A 27,658-nucleotide genomic window follows, 5' to 3' on the forward strand; every position below is an offset into this window, starting at 1 on the left:
TGCAGGCCGGTCCCCTCAGCCTCCCGCGCATGCGCGGTAACGGCCGCAGAGCCCGGAGCGCGGCATGGCGGGCGGGGGGGAGCGCGCGCTGCCTCGCGGGCGCCAACGGCCGCGGAGGGCCGGGCGACGCCGCCGCCGGCCCCGGTTCCGCTCCCGGCCCCGACCCCCCCCCCCCCACGGCCGGCGAGCGCCGTTCCCGCCTCGCCCGCTCGGGCGGCCGAGGCCGCAGCACGCCGCCGGGCCGCTGTGCGCGCCCGCCCGCCGCTCACCTAGGTAGAGGACGACGGGGATGAAGCCCCAGCGGATGGCGAACTGGCCGCCCTTGAAGAGCTGCTGCAGCCGCTGCTTGGCCTCCTTGCTGAGCTTCGGCATGCCGGCGGGCGGCGAGAGAGCGGGCGAGAGAGACAGAGAGAGAGAGAGGAGGGGGCCGGGCCGCGCCGGCGTCGTGGCTGCGCGGCGGCGGCCGTGGGCGGGCCGGCGAGGCGGTGCTTCGGCGAGGCGGACGAGGAAATGGAGGCGGTGGGGCTGGCTCGGCTTGTCAGCGCCGTGGGGCCCCCGGCGGCCGGGTGGGGACCCACCACCCGCGGCAGGCTGCCCCCCCCCCCCCCCCCGCGCCGCGCCGGAGGGCAGGGGCTCGGGCCAGCCGCCGGCCTTGTAGCCTTGGCCCGAGGATGATGGGGTTACCAAGAACGGTAAAATCTAGGGGTTTTTCCTCGTTTACCTTGTAGGGCTTTTTGTGTTTATTTATTATTTATTCTCAGGAGGTCTCGAGGTATGCTGGAGCTTTGCTCGCCGCCTCTGAAAGCTGGGGAATGTCTTTTGGTGAGTGCAAGGTGGCGAGATCCTTCATAACTCGTTGGCATAAGGAGACGGTGTGCTAAGAAAAACGTAAGTTGCGGAGTGAAATGGAGAACCTTCCTCTGCCCCCGGTCCCCGGCTGTGTGATGTGCTCCGTCCGTGGACGCGTGGAGCTCGGGGGGCTGGAAGGTCAACCAGAAAGACTTCCTTTTAGACCGAATATCTGAAAATGCTGATACAGAAATTCAGGCTTCTTGTCTTTCCAAGTTCAGAGCCCGGTTAGGTACTGAGACAGTGTATTTTCTAACTTCTAAATGAGTGTGTCTGGGCTCTGCAAGAACTTCTCGCACCGCTTTAGCGGCCAGTCTCGTCTGGCACCACTACTTATGGGACATCTTACCATGTGGTATCTGAGCTACTGACTCAGCCAGTTATTTCGTGTCTGCACTATGTTTCCTTTGTCTCTTGTAGTCCGTTGCCCTTTGCCATAACGGCAGATCCAGATCTTCAGGTTCTTAATATTACTAAAGTGTCAGCACTGTTACTTAATGTTGGCAGTCTATATCAAGTCTGTTAACTCAGGAACAAAATCCTGTCCTAATAGTTTGGAGGGAGTTTAATTGCAGATAGTAACTTTGTTCAAAGTTCTTTCCACCAGGGAAATCACTCCTGATGACAGTGCAGAAGTCCACTCAATTTTGTTCACAACCGTGTTTTAATGACTGAACACAGTTAAAGTTCTGTATATCGTGTATCTACTTGCTTAAGACAATTACTTATAGTTCCACAGCTCTTTGGTAATGTTAGCAAAATGTCAGTGCTTTTAGAGCCCCAAAAAATTCCAGGGGCATAATAAATAAATACCCCTTTCTTCACTTTCTAATGCATGGATGCTCATTCTGCCATTCAGATATGACCTACATGGTCCTTGCCTGGTCCTTGCTTTCCAGGTGCAGACAGGTAGCAAGCTGCAGGCCATATGAATGACTGTAGTGGCCCACAGCTTGCTTTTGGCACCTTCTAATTTTCTTCCATAATCAAAATGTGGGGGAGCAAAGGATATTTGGTGCTGTGCTGGCACAAACATGCTATCGTGTTACAGAATGCATAGTCTTTCCTCCTGTGAGCCAATGTGTATGCATCAGATACATAATGCCTCAGACACATAATGAGATATATCAGTATTTCTAGTAATGTAACTCACATATCTGATGATATCTGATAGACAGAGCTGAGGCTTAGAGTCTGCCAGTGGCTTCGTAATAAACTAAGTAGTTATCCCTGAAGAAAGGTTAGACACCAGTGCTCTAGTTCATCAGTAGATGAACATCAGTATGAAGCTTGGACTCTGAGGCTACAGAAAATAGTATGCCTTTATAACAGATCACATATAACATATGTATCATACGTCATGTTGTCCCTATGCCTTCTCAGCCATTAGGGGCCAACAAAATGTACTCCAGATAATGCTACTCATGGAAGCACATGTCATGTTGATTGACTTTGCAAGGTGGTTAGCTGTGCTTGATGCAGTTTTCCAATGGTCAGTTTCACCTTATTCTATTTTTTCCATAGCAAGCCTCTGGAATGGATACAAAAATTCTGGCTAGATTTCATCATTTTATTACAGCAAGCAAGGTGTTCCTAATATCGTCTTGCAGTCAGGGCTTTTGCCAGTCTGTTGTTTAGCAATCAAGATTTAGTTAGCTCAGAATAGTGCCCCTGTATTAATTTAATACTTCTAGGAATAAATCTAGAATTTGTGGAACTTACAAATGAAAGCTTTTCTCTTACAGTCTTGGGTAACTAATAACATAAATAATTCACCCATAAAAGACAGAGCTGTCTCTGAAGTGCTGGTTATCTATTGCTTCTTTCTGGTTGGTGTTAAATGTGAACTTACCAATGTGGTCACACATTTCTACTCTGTCATATCTATCTAGCTTGGTACTTGTAGGTCAGTGGTTTGCTATGTCTGCACTCCTGAAATTGAGTGCCATATAACTAGACATAAATTTTTTCAGAGACAGTCTTCTATTAAAGCTGATAATTCTAAAATTAGGTTGGTGTAATGAGTCTTTCTATCCATAGGATTTCATTAACTTTCAGTTTCTAGGTGTATCACTGTTACCAAACCTTTCAATCTAGTAATCATGAGTAGAACTGTGCAAACATGAAAAATGTCAAAAATACAAAGAGCAAATCTTATCTCATCTCAGAATATATTACTGACTGTAGACACTGTAGAGTTCTACCAAATTTAAGCATAATGTGGAGAATTTATAAATCAAAGTACATCTCTGTAGGGTTTGGTAGTTTATTCATATTCCTATTTTCTTGTTCTGAAGTACCGTAGTGTGAGAGACACATTCATTTGTAAGTAATGGCATGTCATCTTAAATGTAAAAGGGGCATCTCCCTTCCCAGGGAGAACAACTTTTCTAAAATATTCTTTAAAAGTTGTGAATCCTGTAGTATAGTGCCATGTGTCACCTCTTTTGCAAATCCCATCTCTGTTGCCATTGAGTAGCATGAATAATTTAGATCTTTCTACTCCTTGCCTATCAGAGCTGCACAATCAGCGTTTTATGGGATTTTATGGTGGTTCTGGATTTAATACAGAATTTTGCAATAGTTTCTGGTTCAGATGTTTTATTTTCTCTGCTTGTTTAACAGAGATGTCATGGTTGTTTCCTTAAGAATTAATACAGACAGCTCTGCTAGTCCCTGCATAGAAAATTATTCATACTGAATAGTACACACAATGTCCTTTTGCTGATGTCATTGCCATACATCTCTACCTATTTAATAACATGCAGTGACAGAATTCTGAGCTTCCAAGTGGATGAACAGAAGGTATTTCTTTTAAGTACTGTTTGCTTGTAGCCCTGTCTGAATTACTCAGAATTTTTAAACAGATGAAAAATTTTCATATGGATGAAGTGTTCAGTGAAGGGTCGATTTGTTTGTTGGGAAGTAACTTAATAGCTGGCTGATGTCTGGGATATTTTGACAAGAAGTTTCAGAGAGTTACGATCTTTTAATCAAATCCTGAAGCTTTCCATGAGGAGTGGGTTCTTACCTGCTACTAAGCAGGTAGCTGGAGTTCCTGGGGATTTAGTCGAGAAATAAAAGCAAAAAATACTACAGAAACAAAACTAACATACCTTGCAGATTTCCTTTCTGCCCTTTGTGAAGGAAGAGTAGGGGTTGCTGCAGGAACCTATTTCTGAGTTTATATTGAATGGACCGAATCACATCTGTTTCCAAGTGTAGTTACTGTGCACAGTTTATTCTTTCTAAATAGGTAAAAACAACTGTTCATTACAGCACACTGCTCGTGATTAATCCCTTCTGAAATATCATGATAAAGTGTGACCCAGCTATACTGGAATTACATTTGAAATGTATTTTCCTCAGACTTAATGCAAGTTTAGCAGAAGTGAGGTTCGGAAGGTGAAACATACTAAACATCTGATCCAAATGGTTAAACAGCTCTGTCCCCTTTGAGCTGAAATTGGTTTAGCAGTGTCACATATGATACAATATGCTCTTGTTGTGGATATTCTTAAGAAAGGCTATTCACAGAAGCATGCCGTGTGTGTGTACTAGCTCCTTGCCCTCTCTTTTCCTTCACATCAAGGCAAGGAAAAGTTTTCTGAACACAGAAACTTTCCTTGATAGATCTCATTTCTCATGTCTGCTAATTTTAATGTTTGGCTAAAAGACGGTAGAATATTTGCTTTATATAACCATCAAAACTAGGAAACTAATAGCATCAAAATTCATTTGGTTTGAAAGAGAAGCAGGGCAAAGAAATGTTAATGCTGTAGCTTAGAAGTGTACAAATTGAGCATTTGATAGGCAAATGAAACAAAGTTCATTCTGATAAGGGATGTTATAGGGGCCACTGCCTCTGGCAGACTCCAGGATTCAGGGATTCTCCCTGCCTGGCTGCTGGAGCCCAACCCTGTGGGCCCGGAGACCTGGGTGGGGATCTTCCTGTCCCACTGCTTTCCCATTTTCAGGTTTAACCAGTAGTGTGATGGAGTGTGTAAAACACCGCCCCACACAGGCTGCTACAAACAGGGTGCTGTCTTCAGCGACACTCATGTACCACCACCAGAACTCCAATAAAACATAAATACAGACAGCCAAGTCCCACATTCTGCTTCTCCAGCTGATCAGGATTGAAGTTGACTAGCGAAAGTGTGTGTCCTCACTCTCTAGATTCACAAACATGGACATAGGCCATAGGACATGTTGCATATCAGTATGGCCCCTCTATCCATCTAATATCCCTGCCCAGATCCTGGGCTCTTAACCTGCTCTATGGATCTCCTTGGTGGCTAGACCCGCTTGATGCTTGTGAGCAAACAGATGCATGCACTCACCTGCTTGTCTTACAGGCACCCCTGCACTCTCAGATCCTTTGACTATCGGCACATGCCCTCTGCCCATCTAATAGCCCTGTGCAGAGTCTAGGCCTCCTACTCACTGGCTAGTGCAGCTTGAAGGTTGCTAGTGATTCACACACACATAGACCTACGAGGTTAGGTGAAAATATAAACATGAAGCACTTCACCCCCTCCCCTGTAGCTGGCACCCAAGCACAGGGGCCCTATGACCCGTGGTACCCACTAGCTGCCAAAACAGAGCCCCTCACTTCACTCGGCCTTGTTTCCCCAGTAGCTGACACTGTATACTTGTTATGGGAACGGCTGGACCCTAGGTTTCTGAGGAGCAGAGTCTCACACACATATAGCAGCAGAATTAATTAATTATTTAAATGACAGTACAGCATAGTTAACATCTTGAGCTGGGTGCCTCTGAGAAGGGACCCTGAACAAAGAAATTCTGAGGCAATTATACCCTTTACAGTTTTATTTCTCTGCCTACCAGTGAAGGTCTCCTCCAGTCTTCTTTACTGAGTCAGTGGTCTCTCTCCTTCTGTCTGGTCTTGACCTTCCTCCCAGGCTGGTTGCCATGTTCTTGTTTCCCACGCTCCCTTATCTTCTCAAAGGTCAACCACAACCCAGGTGCATCCCATCTTGTCTCCTGCATTCTACTTTGTATCCTCATTAGCTGTTTTGTATCTTTATTAGCTGGTTTTAATTGATTTTGCAGTTACATCGCTGGCAATGTTATATCGTTGGCAGTGTTTCTCGAGTTAATTGACAGTTCAGCCTTGAGGCCTGCAGGCTTCATCTACTTTAGGCACTTATGCTAAGCAAAAGTCAGACTTAGGCTAAGCTGAAGCTAAATCGGCTAGTTTCCTTCTCTAACAATACTCTACATAGGAAATCCCTCGATACTTCATTACCCACTTAGCACTCTTGCTTTTGAGATTCCCCCTTCAATTTACTGTCAAGAAACTGCGTTAAATTCATCTACTTTGAAATGCAGTTTTAGCTTGACCCTATGTAGGAGGAACTTACATTTTAAAGATACTTTAGTAGATGCTTCGTATTTGGAAATTAACTGTAAATCACTATAAGCAATACAAGAACATAAGGAAGCAAGAGGTATTTAGCAGACTTATATTACAGGCTGAAACTGGTAGTGTATTATCACTACACTTTCTATTTTACTTTATTATTATGACTGAACTACCTATTTTTATTGTTGTCTAGTAATGATGGCCCTTTTTCCATTCCGATTGAATATTCCCATTCATTTAGTCCAATAAATTCCAAACATTTTGCAGCAGCACTGATCTGGAAAATGTTCCTTATCAGTTTGTAGAGATCACATTTCACAAAGAGACAAAAAGAGAGGGAAAGCACTACAGTCAAAATAAAAAAGATTAAGGTTAAGGTGCTGTTTGGGAAATGTCAGAATTCTGCAATGTCTCTTTCTCTTGGCTGTTGTAAGAGCTCGATTACTTGGAGATGAATATGCGTCAGTTTTTGCATTTACCATAATTTCAAAAGATTCAGAGACTACAGAACAGTGAGGGGTAGAAACAAAAAAAAGCAAAGTGTAGTAATTTTGCATATTTAATACAATAAGAATACTAGTCATTTATTTAACAGTACATTGAAACTAAGCATTTCATATGAAGTTGAGTGCAAAGACAATGTATAATGTCATTATTTTTCATTACAGCTTCTGAGGGCAATGAAAGAGAAGTAGCAATCTGACGAGGTAAGACCACATTCAGCAAAACCTCATCATATGCTTTCGGACACCTTTGAGAAGAGCCACTGTTGTACTTGGAAATTGAATATTGTCTGCGGCACAATTTTAATTTTAATATAATTTTTAATTTTAATCTAATTAAAATTAAACTTGACTTTCCTATTCTCCCCATCTTTGTTGAGTAATGAAAATGAAGTGTTAAAGATACTGCGACCTTTCACTATAAGTAATTACTCTAAAAATGTAATACTTTTTAGAAGTGCATTTTTGTGATTGGGATATTTGGCCAAGGATGAAAACAATAATCTGATTGCTTGCATACGTACAGTGATATGCGTAACTCTGATGGATTAAAGGATTTTCTGAGGCCAGAACTAATATCCATATTTACTCATTCTTTGTTCTTTGTTTTTAAATTGAGCATTCTTTTTAGCACCTGAGCAGTGAAGGTTTCAATAGCTTCAGAAAGACATTAAGTATATTTAAATGTAAACTTTTTAATCGTCAGCAAATCTAGAAAACTAGATTTCTGATACTGAAGAATACATTATTGTAACAGCATACGTCTGTTAAGATTTTACAGGATTTAAAGGACACGTGTTTTAGGCAATTGTTTCTGTGATAGAAATAAGATCAGGAAAACAGTGGATATATTCTGATTCCCAAAACAGTCTTTGTTCTCAGTATACCTGTTTTTATACCACTTTCAAACCTTGTATATTGTATTAAGGTTATACAACCTTAAAAAACAAAACTGAGAATATAAGTCTTTGCATCTGTTGACAGCATTGCATATAAAAATAAAATGTTTCTCTTTGTTATTATGAAACATGGAATTGAAGCATTTAAAAAAAGGAGAATTCTAATTAAACTCCACATTCAGCTTTCTTCCTTCAGTGAACTGTTGTTGTACCAGTCTTGCCTTAATAGCTGCAAAAAATAAGTATGATGCTAAAAAGAACTCTTTCTCACAATGAGGTATTTGAAAATCATAACTAATTGCTGCACAGCGGTAGCTTCAGTGATTTAGGATGATGCTTTTAAACATACCCTTTTAGACTCTACACAAGAAATGTATACAATAGCCAATGAATGAAACACACTGCTAATTATCTGCTGATAATAAGCAAACAAAAAGCAAATAGTAAAGCAAAAAGAAGGACCTCAGAGTTGAAATATTCCAAATGGATCTGGAACAGGTCTGGATAGGCTTTCTGCTACAAGGTGAATTTGTTTCGTTTTGTATCTTGAACGAAATTGAACATTTTGGGTTATTGTATGTGTCCCTAAGTATCCGTCCATTTCCTCTGGTTCCTCCAAAACAGGAAGGATGTTATTTAAAATGAGGATTAAAAAAAAATAATTAAATATTGTTTATAAGCATAGCTTTAATTCTTATTTCAAATAAAGTCTATGTTTTAGTGCTGTCATTATAATAGCTTCTGACAACTCATCTTGTGCAGATTACAGAATTCAGTTGCAGAGGAGTCCAGAGCACCTCAGGAAAGGTAAAAATCATATATTCTTAGAACTTAAATAGGATTATCCAGTCAACAAAGTAAGTGTGTCAGATATACATGTAACTGAATCTCTCGCAGTATATCTAAATGTTGAACAAATTAGTTATTTTAGACTTATTTTAAAATATATTTAGATATATTTAAAAACTTAGATTTATTATAAAATATTTTCTTATTAGAAGAAATTCACTTTGGGTGAATTGTCTTCATGAGTTTAAGGACAAAGCTTTTGTCATATTCCTAATTAAGCATGGCTTAAAGATGACCTGCAAGGAGAGAAACAGTCTACTCTTAGGCATTGCATAAGCTTCCTACTAAGGATGGTGTTCCAGACTGTCTTTCAGAACTTGAAGTTGAACCAGTATTAACAAAAGTATCAAGCATTTATGTACTGTCTTTATTTTTCACCTTTCAGTAGTTCAGATTTCAGTGTAAAAATTCTTTTAGTTCAGCACAGGGAAGATCAGAATCAGTAATTTGGTATGATAATTAGGAGTAATTAAGGTTTCTCATAGATATGAGATGATTATCAGGGAAATCCTTTTTCTTCCTCTGCAAGTCATGTTTAGTGCTATCAGGATTAAATGAAGTACAACTCTTGGCTAAAGAAATTTTCACTATTGTACTAAAATATATCAATTTCTTAAAGTGTCTAGTCTCTTTTGTCTTTCATACATAATTTTTTTTCTAGCTTTTGTTTATTTGAGCATAATCATATGCCATATTTAGCCCAGACACATTTTTAGATTTTAATAATTTTAAACTATTGCCAACTAGTCACAAGAGCATAGCTTCTCTCTTTATAGAACCCTGCTTCACATATCTGTAAGCTTCTCTTAGACTGTTTCCAGTAATGCATAGACCACAATGACCTTTCTCTAGCACTTTTGTCCTTTCCTTTCCTTTTTTTTTCCTAGTGTATATTAAGTACACATCTGAAGAAACCACATTTTTCTCCTTCACTATAGGTTTAGGTAGCAGTCACAAAAGATGAGCTGTGATTATGTATAATTAGCTGTAAAGATGACAGGATAGATAAACCAGAGGCTTTTCAGCTTGATCACATCCTCCACTGTGTGATGTTACAAATTTTGTACTCCAGACACAAATGTTACCTTGTGGTTGCAGTTATACTAGACGAATCTATGTAAGTATCACCAAGACAGCTTTTTTCAGTTACCTTCCTACTTCAAATATAGAAAGGAAAATGAGTCCTTGTGACTTAAGAGATCACAGAATGATTTAGGTTGGAAGGGACCTCTGGAGATCATCTAGTCCAACCTCAAGCAGGGTCCTCTAGAGCATATTTCCCAGGATCGCACCCAGATGGGTTTTGAATATCTCCAGCGAAGGAGACTCCACAACCTCTCTGGGCAACCTGTTCCAGTGTTCTGTTACCCTCACAGTAAAGTTGTTCTTCCTCAGGTTCAGATGGAACTTCCTGTGGTTCAGTTTCTGCCCATTGCCTCTTGTCCTGTTGCTGGGCAGCACGGAGAAGAGGCTGGCCTCATCCTCTTGACACTCCCCCTTCAGATACTTGTACACGTTTATGAGATCGCCTCTCAGTCTTCTCTTCTCCAGGCTGAACAGGCCCAGCTCTCGCAGCCTTTCTTCATAGGAGAGATGCTCCAGTCCCTTCATCATCTTTGTAGCCCTCCGCTGGACTCTCCAGTAGCACCATGTACTCTCTCTCTTGTAGTGGGGAGCCCAGAACCGGACACAGTACTCCAGGTGAGGCCTCCCCAGGGCTGAGGAGAGGGGCAGGATCACCTCCCTCCACCTGCTGGCAACACTCTGCCTAATGCATCTCAGGAGACCATTGGCCTTCTTGGCCACAAGGGCACACTGCTGGCTCATGGTCAACTTGTCCACCAGGACTCCCAGGTCCTTTTCTGCAGAGCTACTTTCCAGCAGGTCAACCCCCAGCCTGTCCTGGTGCATGGGGTTATTCCTCCCTAGGTGCAGGACCTTGCACTTGCCTTTGTTGAACTTCAGGAGGTTCCTCTCCGCCCACCACTCCAGCCTGTCCAGGTCCCTCTGAATGGCAGCACAGTCTTCTGGTGTGTTAGGCACTCCCCCCAGTTTAGTATCATCAGCAAACTTGCAGAGGGTGCACTCTGTCCCTTCCTCCAGGTCATTGATGAATACATTGAACAAGACTGGACCCAGGACTGACCCCTGGGGGACACCGCTAGCCACAGGCCTCCAACTTGACTCTGCACCACTGACCACAACCCCCTGAGCTCTGCCATCCAGCCAGTTCTCAATCCACCTCACTGGCCACTCATGCAACCCACACTTCTTGAGTTTACCTAGGAGGATATGATGGGAGACAGTGTCCAAAGCCTTGCTGAAGTCCAGGTAGACAACATCCACTGCTCTGCCCTCATCTACCCAGCCAGTCATCCCATCAGAGAAGGCTATCAGATTGGTCAAGCATGATTTCCCTTTGGTGAATCCATGCTGACTACTCCTGATCACCTTCTTGTCCTCCAGATGCTTAGTGATGACCTCCAGGAGGAGCTGTTCCATCCGCTTTCCGGGGATGGAGGTGAGGCCGACAGGCCTGTAGTTTCCTGGCTCCTCCTTCTTGCCCTTTTGGAAGACTGGGGTGACATTGGCTTTCTTCCAGTGCTCAGGCACCTCTCCTGATCTCCAGGACCTTTCCAAGATGATGGAGAGTGGCCAAGCGATAACATCCGCCAGCTCCCTCAGCACTCGTGGGTGCATCCCATCGGGGCCCATGGATTTATGGATGTCAAGTTTGGACAAAAGATCTCTAACCCGATCCTCCTGCACCAAGGGAGAGTCTTCCTTTCTCCAGCCTTCCTCTCTTGTCTCCAAGGTCTGGAATTCCTGAGGGCTGGCCTTAGCAGTGAAGACTGAAGCAAAGAAGGCATTCAATAACTCTGCCTTCTGTATATCCTTTGTTACCAGGGCACCCGCCCCATTCAGCAGCGGGCCGAAGTTTTCCCTAGTCTTCCTTTTGCTACTGATGTATTTGAAGCACCCCTTCTTGTTGTCCTTGACATCCCTTGCCAGATTTAATTCCAGCTGGGCCTTAGCCTTCCTTGTCGCTTCCCTGCAGGCTCTGACAATGTCCCTGTATTCCTCCCAAGTGGCCTGTCCCCTTTTCCACGTTCTGTGTGCTTCCTTCTTCTGTTGGAGTTTGGCCAGGAGTTCCTTGCTCATCCATGCAGGTCTCCTGCTGAATCCGCTTTGCTGGACTTCTTACTCAGAGGGATGCACTGCTCTTGAGCCTGGAGGAGGTGATGCTTGACTATTAACCAGCTGTCTTGGACCCCTCTTCCTTCTAGGGCCCTACCCCAGGAGATTCCCCTAAGTAGGTCCCTGAAGAGGCCAAAGTCAGCTCTCCTGAAGTCCAGCGTTGCAACCCTACTCATTGCCCTGCTCCCTCCTCGTAGGATCCTGAACTCCACCATCTCATGGTCACTGCAGCCAAGGCTGCCCCCAACCTTCACCTCTCCAACTAGACCTTCTTTGTTCGTTAGTACAAGGTCTAGCATTGCACCTCTCCTCGTTGGCGTCTCCACCACCTGGGTCAAGAAATTATCATCAGTGCTTTGCAGGAACCTCTTTGACTGTTTGTGCCTAGCTGTGCTGTCTTCCCAACAGATGTCAGGGTGGTTGAAGTCTCCCATGAGAACCAGGGCCTGTGATCGTGAGGCTACTTCCAGCTGTCTGTAGAAGGCCTCATCGACGACTTCTTCCTGATCAGGTGGTCTGTAGTAAACCCCCCACCACCGTGTCACCCATGTTAGCCTGCCCTTTAGTCCTTACCCATAGGCTCTCCACTTGCTCTTCATCCACCCCGAGGCAGAGCTCCACACATTCTAGCTGCTCCCTCACATAAAGAGCAACTCCACCACCTCGCCTTCCTGGCCTGTCTTTCCTAAAAAGCACATAGCCATCCATGACAGCATCCCAGTCATGTGAACTATCCCACCATGTCTCTGTAACCGCAATGAGATCATGGCCCTGCAACCACACACAGATCTCTTAACTCTTCCTGTTTCTTCCCCATGCTGCGTGCATTGGTATACAGGCATTTGAGAGAGCCAGTCAAGCATGTAAGCTTCCCAGGAGAGGTGCAAGAGGATCCTCCATAGCCATGTCCCGTGCTGTCTCCCCTGGCTGTATGCACCCGCTGGAGGCATCCTGACTTGAGCGGTGTTTTACTGACTCCCCTGCCACTATACTGCTCCCCTTCCCCCATCTTGCCTAGTTTAAAGCCCTCCTTACCAGGCTGGCCAATCTGTGAGCAAAGACGCGCCTGCCCTGCTTGGTAAGGTGGATCCCATCTCTCCCCATCAGCTGTTGATCTTCAAACAGGGTCCCATGGTCATAGAAACCAAAGCCCTGTTGCCAACACTAGTGGTGCAGCCAGCTGTTAACTTGGAAAACTCGTCTACTCCTCCTCCCATCCTTTCCCCTCCCAGGCAAGATTGAGGAGAAAACGACCTGGGCTCCCAGACCCTCCCAGATGAGTTATTTGCATATGGAATTTGGGATGGAAAGTTCTCTCTAAAATAAACACAGTAATAAAAGTTTATCTTCTTTGCTTTCATATGTTAGGTGGAAAGACTGCTTCTGGTGACAGAATACTAGACTACATTAATACTGATTGCTTTTAGGATTTTAGTACTTGACTGGTACATGTGACACTATATGTTGGAATTGTTAGTTGTATCATAACAAAATATTTTCTTATATCTTCCTTCTATTAAATGACTTTAAAACCATGTGCAGAATGGTTACTTCCCATGCTGTATGTTGGTTCCAAGAACTGTGAGATGAATGATAAGCTGATGGGCTTTTGAAAACCTGAAGAACAAGAATCTGCTAGAGAAGCTAGATAAGACTAAGCAGAAATTTACAGATTACATTGCTACTATAAAAATAAACAAAAGATGCTAGCTTCTCTTAATCTAGTTCCTCTTCTCCATTGCAAAAGACATTATTGATCCAAAACGTATCAGCAGTGTTTCATGAAAGCCAGTGGAGGGCAGACTTGAACTGGAAGCAATTTTGGTTACTCTCAGTTACATGAATTTAAAATAACAGATAATCCATCGAGCTCAAAGCTGATAGCAATCTCACTAGTTTTCTACTATTCTAATTACACTTGTGCAGTATAAAAGCTTCTTTTCAAATGCAGCTTTGAGAAAATGAGTGTTTTGCTATGTCAGAGTAAGAACAGTGAATGTTTAAATAAAGAGGCTAATAGGGAAGTGGATGAGTCAGTGTATTAACAGCTGTGTGTTATTCAAAGGAGCGAATCCACACTGCTTAATAATTTATCATGTATATCTTAAAACAGTTTTTAAAAGCTAATAGAGATCATTATGCCCGTTTTGTAGATGAAGAAACTGAGGAGTAGAGAGGCAGACTGGCAAGTTATCTGTCTCAATGACCTGCAGAGGCAAGAATAAAATCCAAATTTCTGAGATCTAGGCCAGTACTCAAACATATCTCTTGCATAAATAACCTATGACAGGCCTGACTGTCATAAACATCATATAAATGATCAATAGCAGCTCAAACTGCTGCAGCTGAGGATCTTACATTAATGAAATAGATGAGGTATCTCAGGTCATAGAGCTCAGGAAACCAGCGGCTAACCCTGCTCTGAAACGAGAATATTCCCCTCAAGAAGCTAGGTGACAATCAGATCAGATGACCAAGGATCTTCATTAAAATAGTATTTTATTATTAAAACAAGTACTCTGCATTGTGTGTGTGTTTATCATTCAGTAACAGTCTCTTCAAGGACTGGAAAGCTTGTCTTTGTAGACCTTTAAAACCATTCCAATCACAGTACTAGGAAATGTATGGTTAAAAAAAACAATTTGCATATAGATGAAGGATTAAGAGGCCCTAGTAGGCTGTTCTCCCTTTCCCTCATCTTTAATTACTAGGATTTCAAATTACAAGAGGAACTTTAGGCTTTTTGTAAATGGAAGTACACCAAGGCCACTCTATTTACTGTACTTATTGTCAATACCGTTCATGGGATTCATGTGACTCATCGTTAAATACCCTCCTTCACTGACACTAGGTTGAATAGCTAAATACAGCCACTGTAATTTTATTTTGTAAATATATTTATTCTGTTTTCTTTCTATGCTGCCTAGCAGGTCAGTACCCATTCTAACAGCTTTTTAAATTATAAAAACACACCAATTTTTTATGTATTAGCTGTAGTCTACGTTCTTTGTTTTCCTGGGAAAGACTGGAGCCTTCCATTATGAAGCCTTCCATTCCTAAGACTTCTATAACGTATACCACAGAGTGGTGGTACATATTGGTGTTACATATTAAAAACTCCCATTCGTAGCATGAGCAAGCACATTGCACAATGCATTTCTTGCTTTTTTCTTATTGCTAGTTTGCTGTGGACATTTTGGTTGATAGTGTGAATTAGTCATTGATGCATATGACTCTGATGAAAAGGACCACATTTAAGACCATATGTTAAAATATGAATGAGTGGGCACTTACAATTTAAACTCAAAAATACTGCATAAACTATTACTGTGTTATTCATTTTTGGTATATTTCCAGATAAATCATGTTAAAATAGGAGTCAGAAATATCTGTCAGTGATTTAAAGTAAATTAAAGCAATGTGGCAGTTACGCCAAAACATATTACTGTAAACTCAAGAAATTCATTTAAGATTAACCTTCAATAAAAGAAGTCCAGAGACAGAGGTTTGCAAGGAGGACATTCAGACAAGGTTTACTATGGCCTGTCATTTACTTTTCAAATTCATCTCTCAGTCTTTTGCAGCAATACTAACATTCTCCTTCTTCTCATTGCAGTAGTACAGTATATTGGAAGAACTAGCACATTCAGCAGCAAGAGGACAGCACCCATCTCCCCACCAGGTAAATCCAAGCCCATCTTCCCAGCTTAGAGGTGGCTTTTTTTTTTTTTTAACCTTTGCTCCATGACAAAAACTAACAAAGTCTCCTTGATAAAATTATCTTTGTGTTAAAAGCATAGATAAATCCATTCTGTACTCCTGAATTAAAGTTTTCTTAACTTGTAAGCTATAAACATATTTATATGTTACGTACAAATGAAAAACAGTGTTGGTGAAGCAGTTATGTGAAATAAAGTATGTGGGAAAATTAGTGTTACAAATGCCCTGAATATGGGGAAAAAATGAATGAATAGTTCCCCTACACCACTTTTCATCTGTTCAGTACACTGAGTGAAAGGGGAATTTTCCTTTGTAGTTGTTATCTGATTATGTCTTTCAATTAAAACAGTTAACAGTTATTTGGGGCAGAGAAGCTGGTGCTCTCTGGAGATGGAAGGTGACGTTTTTCATGCTGTAAGCTTCACAGGCTTTACTGAATGGTACTACCTCCGTGCTGATCTTCTGTTATTCCAATCCCAGGCAGCATATCTTCTCTTTCCCTTGTACCCAGCTCTCCCTTTTATTTGTAATATATAAATGAAATGTTCAAAAATATTTGTGATGTAGGTGTAATGATATTAATACCTCAGAAGCATGAGATCTCAAGGCTCTGTACATTCGTGTTTGTTCTGCTGAGCAGGCCCAACTCAGTTACATGGGCAGTTGCAGGTAATGCAAAATAACTGTCTTAGAGCAGTAGCTACTGCTGTAGGCAGATGGACTTCTCGTTTTGTGCCTGTGACAAAAACTAAAATAGTATTTCATTGAAAAAGTAGACTACTTCGTTTTGGATAAGGGGAACCTAAATTTAAAAAGATCAAAGGAATCAAAATGTTCCATGCATAAAGCTTGTACAATACATCAGTTACTTTAGTAATGTATTTTTAAATATGGGAGTTCTGATGACAGTGAAAGGATACTTCTACATCTCGTGAAATTAAAACCTCCTGCTATTAAGATGCCTTAAATAGGTCTTCAAGTTTCCTTCCTCCTTTTAGGAAATTAACCATGTTTATACTATTGTAACGTCTAGCAGGAAAACACCAGTGATTTTGTCCTTTTTTAGAACTTTGTGGAGTCTACTACGTGTGAATAGACTCTGCTTAAATTGTCTTAAAAGACTAAACACTAGTCTCATTCTTGACATTCTTAAGCATCCAACAGTCCACTACAACTTCTGTTGTACCTTCTAGGCTTACATATATTTGAGTTTTTTCCTCCCAGTTGGCTCCAAGCTAGAGGTATATCCATTTGCACAAATGCTTCTTAACCTTGTTCAGAGAGCTTTTTTTTTTCTTGGTAGTTTCTGCTTCTTTATCTGTTGTATGCTTTTATAATGCATTTAGAAGTTGTGGACTTTTCTGCATAATAAAGCTCAACGTCAGAAAAGAAACACAAATTCTAGCTTGGGCAAAATTATGATTGCATAAGATCTCTTGTGCACTTGTATACTACACTCTTATACTACTTGTGTTAACAGACCAAGTGATAGATTAATAAATTGTTCTTATCTTTATAAAGTTGGCAGAGGGAAGCTATTTAAATAGCACTTCTTTGGTATATTGTAAAGACTTAAGGTTCCTGACTTCAGTTCTCAATTCTGCAGGGCAACTTTTTCTAACTATTAAAGACGTTTTTTACAAGTTTTGTGATATCAGATGTCACATATAAAATTTTCTCATTATACTCCCAGACAAGATTTTACTGAGTGGGTCTGACAAGTGGCGCACTAGTTGTGTCCAAAGAAGGCGTTAAATTTTGTTGAGTTTTGCCTTCCTTTTTCCCCTTCTAACCAGCTAGGCTTACTGAGACTGCCACTTCAGTTTCACTCTTGGTGCAGCCCTCCCTACTCGTGCTCAGTGCAAGTCGTGTCTTAGGTGACTAAGGAAACTCGAAAGGCCGTTGTTAGCACTGTGATGCTGCATATCACATTGCGTGCTCCAAAAGCACAGAGACACTGGAAACTCGAATGCATTTGTTAACTTATTTTCTCCTACATTTGTTCTGAGAAATAGGTTAAACAGGGTAAATGGAACACTATCTGACTTTTAGTTAAACTTATTTTTAATATAGTCATCTTTCTTTAACACTGCACACTCAACTAGTTTAATATCAAACGTAGTCTAATTTTCACATCGCTTCTCTTGTCATGCAGGTCCAGAGCTGTATTTACTATATAATCAGAACTGTTCATTCAGTAGAATTAAAACGTTTGTCTGCTTTCGTCTGCTGCTTCTAGCATTAGTTAGGATTTCACAGCCACAGTTTACCTAAAATACTGTTCTGATATCATGTATCGTTAGCTGAGTCCTGCTTATTTCTTTTTCTGTATTAGCCTTTTCAAAGGCAATTGTCAAAAAAACATAAAATAGGCTTTGTTTCTGCTTGCACTGGAGGCAGCTTGCTGAAGTTCATTAATCATTTGAGGTAAATAAACAGAATTTGCCACTTTTCTGATGGGAAGTAGGTCTGACTAGTATAACCAGGGAGCAGATATGTTACCAAAAAGTGCTGTTAGCACATAGTACCGCTTGTATTACAGAACACATTTAGTTTAACACATTTTTGTCAAAAACAGTCAGCCTTTTTATACTAGGTTTTGTATATTTCAAATTTAAAAACCCAATAATCTGAAATCAATCATTACTTTAAAAGAGATTGAGCAGTTATATAGGATGCTTTTCCTAAGGAATACTGAGTCACTCTGGGGCAAGAGACACTGAGAGAGAGGCCTGGTGATAAGTCTTTTTGGGTGTCCAAATACCTGTCTCAGGAAGACATTACTGTGGATAGAACCAGTGGAATAAACTATTAGATTAGTGCAGATTTGTTCACTTTAAGGTACTGCATAATGCATTTGCAATTTTTTGCTCCGCTCAAGGAAGCTGCAGTTTTCAGAATATCCTTTTCATCTGCATCTTTGTCTTATGTCAGCGACGTAAGAAAAACTTCTTAGCCTCCATATCACAAGTGAATTCAGTTGCAGGAGGAAGAACAAGGTCACTAAAAAAACTGATTTCAAGATTCCACTTCCAATACTGAATGGCTAGAATAGGTCTAAGAGCCAGGAATTTGCAGGCTCCTGCTTGTCAGTTTTTGAGTAATCACCTTTTTTTTTAATAACTAACCACTAAAGACTAATTAGTCACATTCTGTGCTATCTTCTATTTCAAAGTGTCTAATACTATCAAGTAGTAGTATGTTCTAACATTGGCTGCTAAATGCAGACTCACCCCTCTTGGCTCCATACCTAGTGACTACCACTAGCAAATCTCAGCTTCAAGTTTTAAGGTGAAGTCAGGATCTAGTCTCCTGTCCATGTATAATGTCCATTATTGGGCACAACCATATGCAGTAAGATAAAAATGGACCTCAGGAAAACCAATGAAATATGAAAGTGGTGAGTGGATATACAGTATCCTCTTACATACCCATTTGTAGGAATAAAAATGTCAGTGAATGCATGCATTAGGCTGCTCTTCCCTGACTTTCAGAATCTCTAGCAGCCCACTGTCCTAATGTTGAATTAGATATACTAAATAACCAGGTGAGATAAATGAGAGTGACCTATGCCAAATATCTCTGCTGCAGACCAGTATTTTCATTTAATCTTTAAAACTCAAGAAGATTTTAAACATTGAATGGTTTCCTTTTCTCCCACTTGAAATAAATGTAGCGTAGCAGCTTCCTCTAACAGCAGTAGTAGTTCAAATCCTCCAGCACATGTCTTAGGAAATAAATGGTTTCAGTCTTCCATTTGTTTTTCTGGCAGCTGTAATTTTGTTGTTTTTCTAGCTGTTTATATGAGCCACCTCGGTGTTCTAATTACTTCATATGTACTTCAGCATTTTAATAAGTCTGTAATTCAATAAACATGGGGGTGGAGCCCCCAAAATTTTATTTTTCTTTCACTAAGTATAATACTTATACTTGACATTGATAAGCTTCGGTTACATTTCAACAGAGCATTCTTCTGCATGCTGTCAAAGACTTTACAGCTGTGTGGCATTAAATGACATATTCTAGAGAGACTATAACACCTAATAAAAGGGGATCAAGAATCTGGGAATGAATCTACAGCTGTAGAGATTTGTAATAGAAATAACAAGACTGGCATGAGCGAAGTATGAAAGGAGATATGTCTAGGCACCAGCAGGAACAGCAGAATAGTGGGTTAAAAGCGTGGCCTGTATCGGTAACAAAGGAGAATATTCTGTTCTGTTTATCTCAAGACTGAAAGATGTGCACTCTGAAAAGGTCACAATACAGATGACCTGTCAGCAAAAGACTATGCATCCAAACACCAAGAGGATGGCAAAATGGTTGCAGCATATCAGCTATGCCTTTCCTTTCCAGTTAGCCAATCACAAAAACACATGTTGAAAACAAGGTAAAACAGACAATGGGTGCAGGTGAATGAATTATATGAGAATCAGTGTGAGCCACTAAAATCAATTTGCTTAAATAAAGATTCTGCAGTTATGTACCACCTTCTACTTCCATAAGATCTGACAGTGAACTCTTGTCAGACTGATTTCTGTACGTGTTATGGTAATGTCCCCTTGTTATGCTAATCAACCACCACTCCATATAGAGGTCCATATCATAACTCCTCCATAGGGGGCAGAGATTTTCATGACTTGATCCATTCATTTAACTGTTGTATTAATTCTTAGTTGTGTCATAATAATAAAACTGCATGTAAGTCTATATGCAAGTACATAGATTATCATTTCCTTGTCTCCCAAAATTTTTCTAGTTACCTGTTTTGCTCTACAAGCAGGGACTTGTACAGCATCTCATTCTGTGGGGTTAAAGCTTTTCTGAGGACCCGCATGTACTACTGCAGTAAAATAATCATAAAATCATCCTTTAGTAGTTATTGCTAAAGAACAGTTTATTTCATGGAAAATCACATGAAGAACAAAGGTTTGGAGGGAAAAGGGAAGGAGAAAGGATAAAAAAGTGTGCTTTAAATCCTTAAATATTATGTGAAAATGAGGAAATAAAGTGCTGACCCGAGACAAGGATGGTATAGACTTGGCATGAGTTGCAATACAACTCCACGCTGGTAAAGCACTTGAATATTGGCTTCCAGCCACACACACCAATCCCGAGCCACAGCGCTAGAGAAAGAGACAGCTAGAAAGGCTCAGTTACAATGTGGCTGTGCTGTAACATGCAGACATGGAAATCTGGAATTGTCATTTCACAGGATTCATATCAAGTCCTCTGAACGACATGGCTAGGGCAGCAAACTACTCTACCTTTTGAGCTCCCCGGTAAATATGTGACAGAGAAACAAGTATCAGTGTTCTTCGCTCATATCGCAGTAACATTAAAAGACGCTGTATAATACATATCGTGTTCTCTTGAACTGGTCACCCAGACCCAGGCTCACAACCCCATAGTGTCTTAAGTACTACAAGTCATCCACTGAGAGGACAAAACATTAGATGCCACCTGGGAGCTAGTTCTGTTTGATCTTAGACACTAATCACAGCAAAAGCTTAGAAGTTTGCTCCTACACAGTTACATATTCTTACAAATTTAGCTTGGGCTTCTGCCAAAAGCGGAAAGATAGTTGGTAGCTCACCAACCAGTTGGCCTCCACTGTCCCCAGAGATAGCCTGAACCGCTCTCTCTAAGTGTTTATTGACAGCACTGCACTTAGCAGGCTTGCCATGACCAGTAACGTGATTACCACTGCCTAACAGACTGCTTTACAGTAAATGAAGGAAAAGAGGACAGGCGCTAAGGAATCGATGCTACTTAGAAAGTGATGACTGGCAGTATTAACCAAAGAGGCCTGATAAATGTGAAAGCTTTCAAATACAAATTAAGCGTGGGGCTAAACATTAAAATGCTTTGCTATTGCCATCAAAATCTAAATTTTCTACCCAAGCAAGCTATCTTAAATCCAGAGCAGTCTCAAAATTGTCTTGTCTGGAGTTCCTCTACATTTACAGAGATTAAAAACAACAGTAGAATTTCACTCCAAATTTGTTACTTTTCAACTGACGTTAGAAGGCTTACCAGGCTTCTGCCTTGGTATCTATTTGGCACATATTTTATCTCAAATCAAAAGGTAAACACTAGGAGGAAAAAAAAGCCTGCTAAAAGAGCCTGGTTTTCCAAGAACTGTATCTCCCAGAGGTTGTACATTATAAACTGAGGGGAGTAATGTACAAAAACAGATTTAAACTTTCTAATTCCCCTCACACAGCTGGACCATTTGTCATCAGGCTAGGTGACCTGAGGGATACTCTGACTCACGGCGGCCACCAGCAGTTGTCAGAAGTAGGACATCATGTACCTACAAGGGAACAGTCTTGAGGTACAGCCTAGCCTGGGTGACGACAGAAACTGCTCCACTGGCTGTGCATCAGCTCAGGACCTACCACGCTCCTTATATTTTACCGCCACAAGAGTTTTGATGCTGCCTTGCCAGACAAAGCAGGTTATAGCAGCCCAGCACAAAGAATCAGTTTCCTAGATTGTCACCAGGGATAAAGAGTCTTAATTCAGGTGTTACTAATTTACAGAGCCTGAGCAATACATTGTTAAAGTTTAATGAAGCTGTGAAAGCAGCCAAATGCTCACAGCCATGCCATGGGTGCCTATGATGTTCTCACCTGCCTATGTGCATGTGCTCAGTTCTGTGCAGGATCATCAACATCTGTGGCAGGTAGCAAGGCAATAATGAGGAGTTTGAATGAGAGGCATTGCATAGGCAACTACCAAAAATGTAAAGATCTCATCCAGCTGTGTAACAGCTCTGTTTTGAAGTCATCAAAAAGGGGGTTGTTTAAAAACAAGCAAGCACATCTGACAAACCCTGTCAACTTCCTGAAAGCCCCATGAAACAGCCAGTGTAACCATATCACCAAGAAAAAGAGAAGCTGGTCCAGGCACCAGCTTGCAAGTGAAGCTCCAGTAGAAGCACTCGCTGAGGAGAGCAGGGAAGGGGTTTGGGGTTTTACTCTAGTGGTAGAGGGAAGGACACTTTATCACCTACTGATACGTAGGTTAAATATAGTTTGGCCAACTTAGCTGCAGGAGATGAATCTGAGAAAAGCTAATTGAGAGATAGGTGCCTCTTAACAATTCTGTTTTGAAGTTCATGTGAAGTAGTGATGCAAAAAACCATCATGGGTAGATCTTTGATCATAGGGGCAAGAGTTCAGTTACATTCACAGACATCTTAGGGAGCTGACAAGACTGACCAGAGGATGGAACAGGAGATGCTACAGACGAGCAGCACAACCTATTTATGTATGTTCCTCAAGGAGAATTACCTAATAGGTAAAATACATCTGAGTGCTGCTAAGAATTTGCTTTAGGAAGTGTATTTAGAACTGCTGCAGTCACTCAAAATATAAGGACTAGGATATACAGGACATTGGCGTATGTTAAAAGCCAAGATGTTCAGTACAACAGTGAGAAGTCAGTAATATAATTAGCATTGATTTGAACAATTTTCAGGAATCAGTTTTCCATCAAAATATGATATTTGTCAAAATCAACCCATTCAACAGGAAAAGCTGTGATTTCAAATGCATTTTTAAGGAAAAAGTATTTTACTATTAAAGCAATGCGTATGACACTTTTATTTCAAAATTAAGCAGACTTAATTGCAATGTTGGTATTACAGCAGTTTTTATTTCCTTTCATATACATTATATAGAACATACACAGAGAAAAGATCTATACTAGTGCTTCCAACGTAATTTTTCTTGCAGAAGTCCCAGTAACAAATAAAGCAATTCAAAACGCTGGCATTTCTTTGGAAGGGAAGTTCATGCTCCCAAACAGCCCTATATAGAAGGCGAGTGTGTCTCAGATTGCAAGGTTATGGCAAGGTTCTGGCAAGCAAAATACAAAAAGTAAGAAAAAGCAGAGAAGAAACTGCAGTTATTGAATCAATTTCTTGATGTTAAAGCTATAGAATACCTTTAATTAGTGGGAACAGTTTCAACCCTCCAGAGTAAAGTTTTACCATGGTCAGAAATTGCAGTTTGTTCTCATTTGCCTTACAGCAACAGTTTCCTCTAACTCAGAAGGAATGCAAAAAGTTTGAGAAACCCTGCTAGAAGACTACATATTGTGAAAGCTCGCAGTTTGTCATGTGATGGAAAGAAATAAATTCCTTTTATGTCAAGCCTTAACGCTGTGACTTCTATGTGAGCTTTCAGTAGAATTAGTACTTGTCTTGCACTTTTTAAAAACTGTTTACTTGAGATAGCACATGTCCCTCCTTCATATGAAATAGTAATTGTTCCTTACGCAGAGTGCTTCAAATATAACTTCTCTAAGCAATATTCAGAGAGGAATTATAGCTACCTATCCAGAAATATAAATATCAGCACTAATAAATTATCCTTATTTCTTCGTTTTCTGCCACTCCAGTTTCCAACTAAGTCTACAAACAACTGCATGGAGAGAGCTACCACTGCCCCAAAAAAGAGCTGTCTGGAAGAGCTTAGATCCACGTAATTTTGTGAAAGATACATATATTGCAAAAACCACATTCAATCTCTGAGTAAAATGGAAATAATAGAATTGTATTTCCATTTTAGCCTGACAAAGCAAATTCTAGAATAAGTAAATAAAGACAAACGCAGGAAGTGTGATGTATGGATGCTTACATTTTCAATGCAAATACCAAAATTTCTGGGCATGCTGCTCTGAACAGTGTGTTTGATGTTGGTGAACATCAGCTCTTGGATAGATTACTGCACTTAAAGAAACGCAGATGCTTCTCAGAAATCACATTCATCTTGTCCTGTTGGAGCAGAGAGCCCCAGGGTGATTCCTTTCAGTCCCCCACCTTTGCTGCTTGTAGCGTCATATGAGGACCAAGGTGAGAGGGAGTCACAAAAGGCTAACAGCAGACAAATATTCCTTAGAGAGAGGGCACTTATGCCTCGGAGGGTGTACACAAGTGATGCAGTTTTTGAGCAGCCACCACATGACTCAAAAGTGACCCTCAGAGATGCTCCAAAACTGGATCCCCAGCGCTCAAAAGGTAGGACCAAACAGAGCAAAATGGTTGGATCTGCACTCCATGACGGAAAGCACATAGCTCACGTATGTTGGAAGCTCTCGTTCCACGAGGTATCACAATGCTGGCCTGGAAAAACAAGTAAACTATTCAATTTTAAGTAATAGCTGCATGCAAGTGGTATATTTATGAAACTGTGTACCCACAGAAGGGAAGGTAACTCTCCCAAAAGTAGGTACAGTAGAAACATATATTCAGCTGTGAAAGACAGCATACTGCCCTCAGGGACATCAGCTATGGCACTCTTACTCAATTCAGAAATCAGGATGTTTGTGGATAGAAAACAGTATCCACTTTCGCTTCAGGTAAGTGAAAATAATTGTTAGAGAGTTACAGATCCTAACATTAATCAATGCAAACAGTGCTGTAACAAAGCAAAACTGTATCTGAACTATGCTGTGCTCATTCAACTAAGGTAAGACAGGAAGACATTTTCATTATGTTGCGCATACTTCAACATTTTCAGTAAGCTTCTGCTCTGCTGAACTCAGAGCAGTTCTGTGCTGTCCTCCTGGAGCAAACGTTTCTGACCACAGCTAAATGGCTAAAGCATTAATTTTCCTTTAATTTTCCATCCACACTTCTGCATCTTCAATTAATGTGAGAGCTAGTGCTAATATTTAGACAGATCTAACTGCCTGCTTCCAGATATAGATAGATAAATGAATGTTTAAATTGTGTGCTTTCTCCTCTAGTTCAAGGTAGCTGGACTTCTTTTTACCTACAAAGGACCAAAGGAACAATTTTGTGAATTAAAATAGTATCTGTTCTCCTTTTCAAGAAAATGCCTCACTTTTCTGATGAGCTTTTATTTTAGTTAATAGGGCATAAACACGATGATGAAGCGTATCACAAGCTACACAGTCTAATAAACTGGATTAATAATGGTCTTCCTGCCATTACAAAGCCCCACACTTTTGAGTGAGTGACATGCGTTATTGAGCTGTCTGAAGCAAAATGGAAGACACAATCGATCTGTGTTGGAAACTGCCTCCCCTTTACAATTAGCCTAGTTAGCGGCATTAAGCCTATCTCTCTGCCCTGCTGTATTGCCGTTCCTGCTGGATATTTAATGTTGTATTCCGGTTTATTCTCATTTTGCCTGGGTGAAAAGTGTCTACACAGGGGAAATTCAGAGAAATATCTGATAATATATTCTAGGGTATGTTCCTTATTGTCCTTTTTAAATATTCTAGTAGCTACTCCATTATCTCTAGTTCACAGCGTCTGCAAATTGCTGCCTCAGGCTGTGGCACTGCAGAAAATTGGCCTCTCAGGTTTAGAGCCTTGTCTTCATCCTCACACACATTTGTCATAGCTGTATCTACACAGACCAGTTCTCTGACCTGAAAATACATCAGGAGAGGTAGAGGAAGAACTTCTGTGGAACACTAAAAGGGCACATTTGAAACATTTAGTTGCTAAGCAGCATTTTAAATCAGACACAAGCATATTACCAAATAGAGAACGCACTTCTAAGACAGCAGCCCTTCAAACAACTCATTTTGCCCATTTTTTTTCAGTAGGCAACCAAAATTACAAGGATTACGGATTAAAAGTAGCCAGTTTCCAGATACCTGGAGAAATCAGTTCAGTTTGGGACAGCCCTGCTTAGATAAAACAAGTTACAAAAAAATTGTACTTGGCAACAGCTTTTTCCCCAGTAATTCTGTTCGTGCTCCTAGTGGATATTTCTGCCACTTCAGGTATTTTGTTTTATATTTAGGACTATTTACAGTAAGTAACAATAGCTAAAAAAAAAAAAAAAGATTTCACACACTAATATAATGCCCTTATGTTAGATTCTGATAGGATGTCGAGCCTAATTGTAATTCCTACACTTTGAATGAGGACTGCTTTTATGTAACACTGAAAATCAATCCGGGCAACTTCCGTAATGTATTTAGCACCCGGGTATACAGTTTTCAGATATAGCTAGTACAATGATCAATAACTTGGCACGTTGTTGTTATGCAAGAGCAAGTGACATATGGCCAAGTATCTGCACAGTATAATTAACCACTAATTTACAAGAGAAAGAAGATAGACTGTTACATTAAATTAGCTAGACTTCTTTTTGACTGGCAGGTGGCTAAGTGCTGAATGCTTAATATACTTTTTGTAGATTTTGTTCTCCACAAACATAATTACTGTAATTAACACAGATCAACCATGACAGCAAAACTATCATTTTATTTATCAATACAGTAGTGTATAAAAAGTTAGGTTTTATCAGTTTTTATTAAGCATCTAACCAACACTTCCCTTTTACTATGCATTACGTTAGTCAACGTCCACTTACAGTACTTAGCAGAAGGACCAAATTTTCGTGTAGTTACATATAATTTTATTTAGTTAATTCTGTCACTGTCCATATAACAGAAACAGAAATTTTCCCCAAGAAATAAAAATTGGGATAGATTAATGACTTGTCATTAGGATTCATGAAACTTGCACGTACACCTGCCCAACAAGTACAGCAATATGTGAAAAGTGATACAAGTGTTTTATGTTTGCTGTTGAAGGAGAGACAGTATTTTTGGTGACATGCTCCTTCTGAGGGCGTTTGCTGGATATCAGTCTAGAGGAACCAGTCTGTGTGAGCACCCTGATCCTCCTTTTTGACTTTTTTTCCATCATCTTCCATATGAAAGCCTGCTGTTGTAGATGCTCAGCATTTTATTTGACTTGACATTTTGATTTGCATATAGTATAGACTACAAGAGGTGACTTTGACAAGGCTAGGAGAGTTTGTCCTAGCTAAAAACTTGCCCACTGTGTGAGCTGATTTTCAGAGAACTTTAACAAATGTGGTCAAATTGGATCACTGTGAGGCATCTTCCTTCTGACTGTTAGAGGGACACATACAGTGACTTCAGGTGGAGTCACAAGTGCACCAGACCTTTGGATTGTAACCCTACCATGCTTCACATTGTGCATCCAAGTAATGAAAGCCACCAAAATAAAAGTTTCATGCAAGCACTTGCTTATAGCACAGCACAGGAAAAAAAAGATGGATGTTTCCATTAGGTTGGGTTGAAACCTCAAGGAAATTTAATCTGTTGCGATAATTGAAAGCTTAAAGGAGATTAGCCACTGACCTTCTGCTTCACTGCGTTGTTGTTCTTAATATAAGAGTCCAGGATATTCAGACCATGTACCATGGCATCTAAATTAGCCTATGGAT

General features: G+C 40.7%; 1 long non-coding RNA gene and 1 other non-coding gene across 3 annotated transcripts; both read left to right on the forward strand.

Moving 5' to 3' along the window:
* Positions 1–489: 489 nt before the first annotated feature.
* On the forward strand, positions 490–27,658 carry LOC104145119 (uncharacterized). 2 transcript variants are annotated; one of them, XR_011139641.1, is made up of 6 exons: positions 490–566; positions 762–888; positions 6,907–6,945; positions 8,403–8,447; positions 15,304–15,369; positions 23,817–27,658. It is a non-coding gene; the product is annotated as an uncharacterized lncRNA (long non-coding RNA). The 2 variants fall into 2 exon arrangements; XR_694254.2 differs by lacking the exon at positions 490–566 and having other exon boundaries at positions 582–888.
* On the forward strand, positions 7,223–7,310 carry LOC138066410 (small nucleolar RNA SNORD93). The gene has a single exon (XR_011139848.1). It is a non-coding gene; the product is annotated as a small nucleolar RNA SNORD93 (small nucleolar RNA).

This window comes from Struthio camelus, chromosome 2 (genome assembly GCF_040807025.1).
Source record: "Struthio camelus isolate bStrCam1 chromosome 2, bStrCam1.hap1, whole genome shotgun sequence".
Lineage (NCBI taxonomy): Eukaryota > Metazoa > Chordata > Aves > Struthioniformes > Struthionidae > Struthio > Struthio camelus.